The 11,101-nt window shown below is 38.8% G+C and overlaps 1 protein-coding gene across 1 annotated transcript in view; it reads left to right on the top strand.

The window, feature by feature from the left end:
* Positions 1–8,899: 8,899 nt before the first annotated feature.
* The window catches only part of PSMD14 (proteasome 26S subunit, non-ATPase 14), a 90,481-nt gene continuing 88,279 nt past the window's right edge, over positions 8,900–11,101 (top strand). The window contains exon 1 of the mRNA XM_082395373.1: positions 8,900–9,214. The gene's annotated coding sequence lies outside the window, so the exon portion shown is untranslated. The remainder of the gene's footprint in view (positions 9,215–11,101) is intronic.

The following is an 11,101-nucleotide window of genomic DNA, read 5'->3' as shown; positions in this document are numbered from 1 at the left end:
TTACAGATAGGAGATCTGAAGCTTACAGAGATTAGGTGACTTGCCCAAGGTACTTAAGAGGTGGAATCAGGATTTGATTCTAGAACTGTCGAATACCACAGGCTGGATTATTGGAGTTGTGTATTAAGTCTTAGAGTCAGGTAGTGTAAGTCCTTTACCTTTTTTTTTTCCAAAGTTGTTCTGGTTATTTTAAGTCCTTTGCATTTCCATATGAATTTTATTTTTTTATTTTTATTTTTTAATAAATTTATTTATTTTATTTATTTATTTTTGGCTGCGTTGGGTCTTCGTCGCTGTGCGTGGGCTTTCTCTAGTTGCAGCGAGCGGGGGCTACTCTTCATTGCCGTGCGCGGGCTTCTCATTGTGGTGGCTTCTCTTGCTGCGGAGCACGGGCTCTAGGCGCATGGGCTTCAGCAGTTGCAGCACGTGGGCTCAGTAGTTGTGGCTCACGAGCTCTAGAGCGCAGGCTCAGTAGTTGTGGTGCACGGGCTTAGTTGCTCTGCCGCATGTGGGATCTTCCCAGACCAGGGCTCGAACCCGTGTCCCCTGCATTGGCAGGCAGATTCTCAACCACTGCGCCACCAGGGAAGCACCTCCATATGAATTTTAGAATCAGCTTGGGGAGAATTGATATCCCAGCATTAAATTTGGTCAGTTACTTAGAAGTACTTTGATCCTTTGGACCTACTTTTAGTGTATGGTTAATTATTCCCCATTACTGAAGCATACCATTCTTGGTGCTCTTACTGATGCTGTTTTAATTATGAGGTTTTTTTCCAAGGCCAGCTCTTGGGAACAGGCATTTTTATTGGCCCTTACGAACTGGTCACCCTTCTTTCTAATTCTTTCACATGGTTCTTTCCCCAGCCACACGCATGCACTGATCACCAATCAACTGAATATTCAAGACAGTCTCTCTGTAGATCTCTGGCGTTCTCCCTGTGCATCCCTCTCCTTTCTGGTTCTCTGCCCTATGAACTCTAACAGCCTGCTTTCTCCAGACTCCCACGTCTGTCTCTTCAACTCAGGTAGGCCTCTGGGTTCTGCCTACGTTCTCCCTTCCTGTGCTGAGGCTTGGAAATTTTCTCCAGACAGTAAGCTGGGACAACTGGGAGAACTAGAGGGCTCCCTTCACTTGTTTTCCATCTCTCAGGGTTCATTGTCTTTTGTTGCTTGATGTCCATTGTCTTAAGTTCCATTGTTTCCTTCCTTCCCACTAGAGATGATAGTCTCTTTAGCCAAGTGTAAACAAAAGTGATATGTGTAAGTTCTCGTTCATGCTCTTAACCAAACGTTGCTTGTCCCCTAATTCCTCTTTCCCCTTCCCACATGCTGTAATATGAGAGGACGGTGGCACAGCTGGGTAGAAGGACCCCAGGCTTCTCAGAATCTCATGGATCAGTGCCACTCTGACCCCCTCACCACCTTGATCTTCATGTGAGATAGAAAGAAATGTTATAACCTGTTTAAGCCATTACTATTTTGGTCTTTGCTAAAGCAACTAATATACTAACCAATACAGCCAAGGAAAGTAAATAACTTCCCACGTTCATACACATAGGAAGTCATGGAGTCAATTTATAAACCCAAATTTGTCTATGACCATAATCATTGTCCAGTGTTTCCCAAATTTTGGTCATTTACGTGCCTTTTTCACAATTTTTCCCATCCACTTACTATTTGCATTATTGTTTACTTAATATTTTCCTTAAAGAGATGCTTTTAAAAGAAACTGAGTGCTATCTTAAGCAATAATAGCCATTAAATTAAAGGTCTGATATGCTCTTTATATATTTTTCTAGTATACATTAAAATAAATACATACCTATTAATGTAAAAAATGTCCACAGACTGTCCAAAATCATCTTGGGTACCACCTGTGGTATTCATGATAAACAATGAGAAATACACTGTATTTTGATTTTACCACTCAATCACTTTAAACAATGAGTAGATAGATCACAATGAGTAGAAAGATCAGCCTCATCTGGGGGTCTTTATTACACTACACACTTCCCTCACTCTATCCCCCAAATTTGAGTTTCCAGGATAGTTGTTAACCAATTTCCTCTGCTACTTGCAATTATAATGAACAGACCTATGACTTTTCAAGTTTCACTATTGGGTGTAGGCTCCTTGGAGCAGCATTCCAATCTCAGTGGACTGCTAAGCCCATATATCTGCCTGGCTTAGAAAGGAGGTAGTCACATGCAGTCTAAAGTGTCATAGAAATCTAATATTATATTTGTTTCTACTTTAGAAAAATAAAATGATAACATAGAAGGAAATCATGTTAGTTGCACATCAGTTGCTTTTCCACCAAAAAAAAAAAAAAATCACTGGTTACTATGAATTTGACTCTGCTACTTACTAGCTACATGACCTTTCCCATGCAAGGTATCCTCTTTGGGTTTCATTTTACTGAAGTGCAAAATGAAGAGTTTGAAAGTATGCAAAACAATAATAAGAAGAAGAACTTCATAGTAAAGAATGTGCCAGTCATGAATTGGCATTTCAGAAAAGAGTAAATATAAATGGACAACAAACATTTGAAAGATGTTCAACCTTATTAGTAATCAGGGACATGCAAATTAAAGCAAAGTGATATATCATTTTATTCTCATTAGTTGGACAAAAATTAAGAAGTCCAACAAAATTAAATGAGAGTGATGATTTAGAGCAACAAGAAAGTTTGAACATTATATTGGATTACAATTTAGTATTATCAAGTAAAATTGACAACATGCATGCCTTAGAACCCATCAATTTTACTTCTAGGTATATACTCCTGAGAATCTCTTGGTCAGATAGGCCAGGGAATACATAGAATGTTTATAGCAGTGTTGTTCATAATAGCAAAAAACTGAAAACAAAACACTGGAAACGACCCAAATGTCCATCAACTGGAGAATGGATAAATAGTGATATAGTCATACAACAATGAAAAACCTGGAGAAGAGATATGTACAGACAACAGAAATTTGCAAGTCTTCAGAATGTACATGGTAATTAAAACTTTCAGCCTGAATAAAATCATACATAAAGCCCTATAGAATGAAAAGAGAAATGGGTGGAGAATGGCAGAGGAAAAGGGATCAACAAATTCTCTTTTCAAAAGGCAGAGGAAACAAAGGCATAGAAAACCTTTGTTTTAATTCTCATCTAATACCAACTTCCTTTTCCCATTATAGATTGAATGCTATTTTCTGTGTCTTCCATATAGTTTCTTTCGTTAGAAACTCTTTTTTTATTGTGCAAAATTATTTTGTAATATAAATAATTATCCTTTTTTTAAAAAACATATACATATATATATATTTTGGCCCAGCAGCACAGCTTGTGGAATCTTAGTTTCCCCACCAGGGATTGAACCCGGGGCCCCTGCAGTGGAAGCATGGAGTTCTAACCACTGGACCGCCAGGGAATTCTCTCTCTCTTTTTTTAAATCTTTAGAATATACTGGGTTTCTGAACTTAAGGCACATCAGTTTGGAATCATTTGAGTTACTCTATGTATTTCACTTACTTTGCTAGAATACAGTAAATTAAATTTTAGAGGCCTCTTGGAAACAGAGGTTATGCTTTTTTACCCAGTAGTAACTTGAATATAGACTCTGGATTCTGATTTATCCTCTCTTTTATTTTTAATAATGTGGTAACATGCACATTACTTTTTTTTGGCTGCGTTTGGTCTTCATTGCTGTGCACAGACTTTCTCTAGTTGCAGTGAGTAGGGGCTGCTCTTTGTTGCAGAGTGCAGGCTTCTCATGGTGGTGCCTTCTTTGGTTGTGGAGCACGGGCTCTAGGTGCGTGGGCTTCAGTAGTTGTGGTGCGTGGGCTCAGGAGTTGTGGTGCATGGGCTCAGTAGTTGTGGTGCACGGGCTTATCTTCCTGGACCAGGGATCGAACCCGTGTCCCCTGCACTGGCAGGCAGATTCTTAACCACTCTGCCACCAGCGAAGTCCCTGATTTACCCTCTTTATGGCATCTTTTCTTTATAGATGCTAAAAAAAATTCTTTGTTGAATTATTTGCTCAAACAGTCAAAGAGCAATAAGGAAATTACTTGAGAAAATTAAATTTTATTGACACCAAGGATACTTAGGCCACATCACCAAAAAAAATTTATGGCAATATCAGTAGTGCCTTTTAAATTAAATGACAAATTGGAAGTGTTTAACAACATATGGTCCCTTTTTCTTGACATATATGATTAAGAATATATCTTTTTATCAAAATGTAAAATACCATCTGGCAGAAGTAACAATTATTCTATTGGCTTTATACATTAAATTAAATCACTGTACTTTAAAAAGTAAATATTTTCCTATTTTTCTTTTTTCTTGTACTAGATCTATATTTATAATATTCAAAAACTGCATAATTCAAAAACTATAAGTAGATATAACAATTAAAACTGATTTTGAATTTTGAACAGAAAACACTGTTTCTTAAATTTTTTCCAAACATTTCTTAAAAATTCAAATGGCAATAGCTCTTTTCTAATATTCATAATTGTAAAGTTAGGCTATCTGAAAACCTACTGTTACAATTTCTTGTTAGACACATAGTTAGACATTGTATGAAAGGAGTTATATGTATATGCATGGATTGCTCTTTACAAAAAGGAAGGAATTTTTATAATAAGGTTGATGCATTTTGAACAGGTATGTATTAATGCTAATAGCCAGAGTTATTCATTCAGTTGACGAACCTGTCAGGTTCAGAAGATACCAAATGAACAGGAAAGTTTCACTCTGACACATGTATATTATGTATTTAATAAGGTAACTTTTTGGCAACTTATGATTTTAGGAAACATATCAAACAATTCACAATTCTGTGCATATAGTGTTCTCCAAAGCTACATTGGGACTAACCCAAACAATGAATGTTTTAAGTATTAGATGTAATATTCATATCAGATATGTGGCCTGAATTCTATAAATTTTGTTGTTTATTTGTTTAACTTTAAAGAATTGATTATTTCAAGAGGGATTGTAGGGGCTTCCCTGGTCGCGCAGTGGTTGAGAATCTGCCTGCCAATGCAGGGGACACGGGTTCGAGCCCTGGTCTGGGAAGATCCCACATGCCCGGATCAACTGGGCCCGTGAGCCACAATTACTGAGCCTGCGCGTCTGGAGCCTGTGCTCCGCAACAAGAGAGGCCGCGATAGTGAGAGGCCCGCGCACCGCAATGAAGAGTGGCCCCCGCTTGCCACAACTAGAGAAAGCCCTTGCACAGAAACGAAGACCCAACACAGCCATTAATAAATAAATAAATAAATAAATAAATAAAAGCTTTATTTAAAAAAAAAAAAAAAAAGACGGATTGTATATGCATTTTAAATGTTTCTGATCCTTTCGAGTATTCTTAGCAAGCAAAGTACTTGAACAAATATTACTCCAATATTCAACAACAATTTTTAGTACCTACTATGGCTGGGCCATATCCACTGCTTATTTCTTTTGTTATATATTTTTTGATTATTTTCTTAGTGGTTGCTCTGGGGATTACAATTACCAATGTAGAACAATGTAGCTTGGATTAATACCAATTTAATTTCAATAGTATACAAAAACTTTGCTACTATATAGCTTCATTCCCTCCCCCTCCTTTGTGCTACAGTTGTGATACAAATTAGATCTGTATACATAATATGTCTATCAACACAGATTTATAATTATTGCTTTATGCAGCTGTATTTTAAGTCAAATAGGAGAAAAAAGAATTATAAACAAAAAATATATTTATACTGTCTTTTATAATTACTTATATAGTTACCTTTACACGTTTCCTTTATTCCTTCATGTGGATTTGAGTTACTGTCTAGTTTCTTTTCATTTCAGCCTGAAGGACTCCCTTTAGAATTTCTTGTATGGCAAGTTTCCTAGTGACAAATTCTCTTTATTTTTGTTTATGCGTACATTTTGGAATGTACTAATTTCTCCTTCATTTCTGAAGGATAGCTTTCCTAGATATAGAATTCTTGGTTGACAGTCTTTTTCTTTCAGCATTTTGAATATGTCATCCTACTGCTTTCTGCTTCCATAGCTTTGGTTGTAAATCTTATTTAGGATTATGTGATGAGTAGCTTCTCTCTTGACACTTTCAAGATTCTCTTCTTGACTTTGGCTTTCAACAGGTTAATTATAATGTGTCCAGGTGTGTATTTCTTTGAGTTTATCCCACTTGGAATTTATTAAGCTTCTTAGATGTGTGGATTAATGTTTATCATCAAATTTGGGAAGTTTTTGACCATTATTCCTTCAAATATTATTTCTTTTCTAGGACTCCAGTTAAACATGGTATGCTTGATTGTGTCCGACAGCCCTCTGGGGCTCTGTTCATGCATCTTTATTCTTTTTCTTTTTTTCTGTTACCCAGACTGGATAATCTCAAGTGACATATATTCAAATTTGCTGGTTCTTTCTTCTGTTAGCTCAAATCTGCTGTTGAGCCCTTCTTTTTTTTTTTTGAGAGTTATGTTTTATTTGGCAGGAATTTTTAGGCCTTCAAGCCCAGGAGGCAGCATCTCAAGTAACCCTGAGAGAACTGCTCTGAGGAGGCGAGGAGGGAGCTAGGATATATAGGAGTTTTGGAACAAAGGGCAGGTAGTTGGAACATCAAAAGATTACTGTTAATTAAAGAAAACCAGGTATCCCAAGTTAAGGAATTTAGCACTTTTCTATGTATGGGAAGATGCAAGAGTCTAGGCTCACTGAAATCATTCTTTTGATATGTACCTCAGTTATCTGGGGTCAGTATCCGGTGTTTTCACATCCTCAGTTTCCTCAAGGTGCTGAGCCCTTCTTATTTTTCACTTCAGTTGTTATACTTTTCAACTCCAGAATTTTTGTTTCTTTTTTTAAAAACAATTTCTTTATTAATGTTATTTATTTGGTGAAACATTCTCATCATACTTTCCTTTAGTTCTTTAGACATGGTTTCCTTTAGCTTTGTGAACATATTTAAAATATCTTAAAGTCTTTATGTAATATGTGCTTCCTCAGAAATATTTTCTATTGATTGCTTTTTCTCCTGTGTACAGGCCATACATTCTTATTTCTTTGCATGTATCATCCTTTTAAACTTTTTTATTTTGAAAACTGGACATTTTGAATAATACAGTGTGGCCACTCTGGAAATCATATTCTACCCTCTCCCCAGGGTTTTTGCTGTTTTTATTTGTTGTATTTATTGTTGATTTAGTGACTTTTCTGAATTCATTCCTTAAAGTCTGTATTCTTTGTTGTGCATAACCACTGATGTCTTTGCTCAGTTAGCTTAGTGGTCATCTGATGACTGGACAGGGATTTCCTTAAATGTCTTCAACCAATACGTTTCCTAGTCTTTGTGGAGGGGCTTAGTATGTGTGTTGGGGCGTGACTTCAACAATCAGCCAGGGAGTTTACAACTCTATTTTTGTATCCATTTCTTGCTTGTGTAGAGCCTCAAGGTTACCCAGAGGTGAGAGCTTAGAGCCTTCTCAGGTCTTTCCTGAGCATTCACACAGCCCTAGGCATTCACACAATCCTAAGCATGCATATTACTTGGATTCCCTGAAATATGTCAGAGTTTTTCAAAGTCCCTATGGACATCACATTCCCCAGCTAAATACTTTAGTATGGCTGGAGCAAGGGTGCTTCAAACAAAGATGAGAGATTTTTGACCTCTGTATTGGATGAAGAGCCACTGGTGAAATTTTAAGCAAAGAAGGAGCACGACTGTATTTGTATAGCAGAAGGAACCTTTGCCAGTGAAGTGGAGAATGAATTATGGGTGGACAGACTGGAGGCAGAGAGATCAAGGAGATTAATGCAGTATTCTAGGAAAAGAGTAATGAAGGCTTGAGTTAAGGTTGTAGTAGAGAGAAAGGAGAAAGAGGAGTGGTGGATTGGAAAAGCTATTTACAGATTAGACCCTTCGTGATTTCCAGGGTGTTTCATTGGGAGGCCAGTGCGAACAGGTAAATCAGAGGTAAGGTCTGTCTATTCTCAGATCTGATTAGGGAAACTAAATGGAGGATGGGGTCATCTACAAAAAAAAAAAAAAAAAAAAAAAAAAGGGAGGAGGCACAGGTTTGAGGGAAAACATACATAAAGACATGGATCCAAATATAATTAACATTACCTGTGATTGAAAAAATTTACGTATTTTTTAGATAAAGATCTTTGAGTGGGAAATTCTGTGTAATTGTGCCACTCAAACAGTTTTGGATTCAGATGCCACAATCCTTCCTTTCCCTCCATCCAGTAGATTCATCACCATTCTTGATTTAGGAATGCTTTAAAGATGCTAGTCATTTAGAACATATCTGACAAAGTGAGAGGGACTTGGTAAACGTGCTGCCCTAAACAGAAATGTGATATAAACTTGTCAATAGTTATTTCTTGGGCGGTTTTGCTCTCTGAAAACCTAGCAGAGCAGATAATGGGTGAAACGCTATTGGTGATGATAATTACCTGGAGAAACGTGAGTATATGATTTTTTAAACCTTGTAAATTAAATTGGGCTTAAAATAGATAGTTTTACCATTAGGGAAATGTTTGTTTTCCTTGAAATTCAACCTTTGCAAATTGGTAAAGACAAGAGGGTGGGTAGACTGCACTATGGAAAAGAACATCCGACCGATTTCCGCTCTTTTCACACCTCTCCCTTTTCTCTCTTGCTTCTCAGATGACCAAATTAATCTTAGTCCAAGTGAACCTTTTAGTTTTGAAGTAGGGCCGCGGTGAACCCCAAAACGAAGAAAGGGGTTCCGGCCTTCGCATTCCTGCAGTTCCATCTCGGCGCCAGCCGGGCGCGCAGAACTGGGGAGGGAGAGGTGCGGGCAGGAAAGGGAGGATGTCGGAAGGGTGGGAGCGGCCCTAGCGCTAACTTCCGCCCCGCCCTCCAAGCCGGGACGCCTGAAGCAGGGGGCCCGCGTAGTCTCTGTCCCGGGTGCTCCTCCTGGGACGCCCGCTCAACTCCCGAGTCGTCTTCAATTGGCCGTCGGGGAAACGGAAGCCGAAGCGGAGCAGTGAACCCGGAAGTGCTTCGCGGCGGAGGCCTGGGCGACTCTTTTGAATGGAATCGGGCTGATTCATCGCCGGTTCGCGGAGCCAGAGCCCGGCCGAGTCGGAGCTGCTGCTGTCGCTCTCGCCGCCGCCGCTGCGTCACCGCTGCTGGAAGACAAGGGTCCAGACCGCGGCCTCCTGCTCCGCCCGCCTTCAGGTAAGACGGGGAACGCAGGCCCCAGCGGTCCGCGGAGGCAGCCGCGCTAGGCCGCTGCCAGCGCCGTGCTTTCCTGAGTCACGTTGCTCAGCCGAGTTTCCACTGGGGCCCCGGGCGGTGAGGGTGGAGTCCAGGTTCCTTCGTCCTCCACGCTGTCTACCCGGGTCTCTGACTAAGTTAGGTCTGGATGTGGTCTCCTTCCTCCAAGCGTTTCTGCTCCGCTGAATTCACCACATCTTGGGAGCCTCTCCTCTCTATTCAGAGAGGACCCTTGGTTTTGGCTTCTGTTTGTCTGTGTTCTGTTGAAACTTACCCCTGTGTTGAAAAACTTCCCGCCAGACAGGAGACAAGGGCGAGAGAATAAAATTAACTTTCCCGTTGAATGCATGTTTGCTTTATCACTTGTGCTAACCTTAGGCCTTGACCTCTTTTCTCATGGTGTTAGGTTTTCAACTGCTTTCAGAAACAAACAAAACCCCAGAGGTGCACTGGTTTTTAACCTTGAAACTCTTTAAAACGAAGTATGGTTATTCCTGCTCTGCCTTTTAACTTTCAGTTTGTCCCACTTGAGTAGTCGCTGATGAATTGATTACATTTCCTGTTTTCAATAAAGTAGAAATCTGCTACCGTGTGTTACATCTTGGAACTTAATTTTCCTGGGGTCACTGCATTGTGTCAGGCAAAAGAAGAAAAATGTAAATTTCTCGAAGGAGTTTGAATATAACCTAGTGACCTAAGGAAAATTCTTGAAATTAAAATGGTATCCAAAAGTTGGGAAAGGCAAGGAAGAGGCTTTAAAAATTAGCAAGAAATGTACTTCTGTAGGGAAAATCATTTTTTTTCATTGCTCACAAAAGTATTTAGTGCTGCTGACTTAATGTTTGTGAGTAAGCAAGAAGACAGCCACTGATAATGTTGAAATAAAAAAGAACTGAATACAGTTATAGTGGAGATGATTAATATAATTAATGGTGGCCTTCTAGTCTTGTCCTATAAAGCTAGCAAGTGGCTCATTTAAAGTTTAAATTGTGTTTCTTTTAAACATATAAATTTAAATGGGTTATTGTGCATTTGAAGAGATTAAGATACACGGTGGCTCAGAATTAACTACAAGATGTGTTTAGTGAAGTGGTATTTAGTGAGAAGGCTGAATATTGTCTAGAATTTGTCCCAGGACAGAATTGCATCTGGCCAACAGAAGAAAGTTTTGAAGTCGTGATCTTTCAATGAAGCCTCACCTGTTGACTTTGGGAGATTTTTTTTTTTTTCCCCAAGGGGCTTGATAAATATTATATCGCTGTTCTAATTGAAAAGCTGGATTTTTAACCTGTTTGACATGGGTTTATTCCATTTTTATACTTGTCTGTAACCCTTGTGTTTAATATCTAATTTCAGAACCCATCTTTGAAAATCAATAACAAGGAGCAATTGTGCTTCTATTTAACTGTTTTAAATGTTATAGCAATGTTTGTTTCATAAGTCATTGTCCCCCTGTGAAAGCCTTACCTGAATACTTGTGATTTAGTACTCATGAACTTGTCATATACCCCGTTTGTTGCACTCATTTGACACTCATATTCTGTTTTATGATATTTTGGTGTCCCCATCTGTGAAGTGAGAATTGGATTAAATAATCTTTCCTGGCTCTAAGATAATAACAATGACAACAGTTACTGAGTACCTATGAATGTTTCAGGCACTATATTAGGTGCTTTGCATTTTTTTCTTACAACAGACTTGCAAGGAAGATATTATTCTCATTTTATAGATGAAGTCTAGAGGCTAAAAGAAGGTAACTTGTTCACATCATATAGAGGGTAGGTGATGAAGCCAGGATTCAAATCTAGGTCTGATTGCCTCCAGAGCCTTTCCGGCTCAATACTAATA

The sequence above is a fragment of the Balaenoptera borealis genome, assembly GCF_965194805.1.
Source record: "Balaenoptera borealis genome assembly, chromosome: 6".
Lineage (NCBI taxonomy): Eukaryota > Metazoa > Chordata > Mammalia > Artiodactyla > Balaenopteridae > Balaenoptera > Balaenoptera borealis.
Note: the sequence above shows the minus strand (reverse complement) of the source record. Positions and strands in the feature narration are given on the sequence as shown.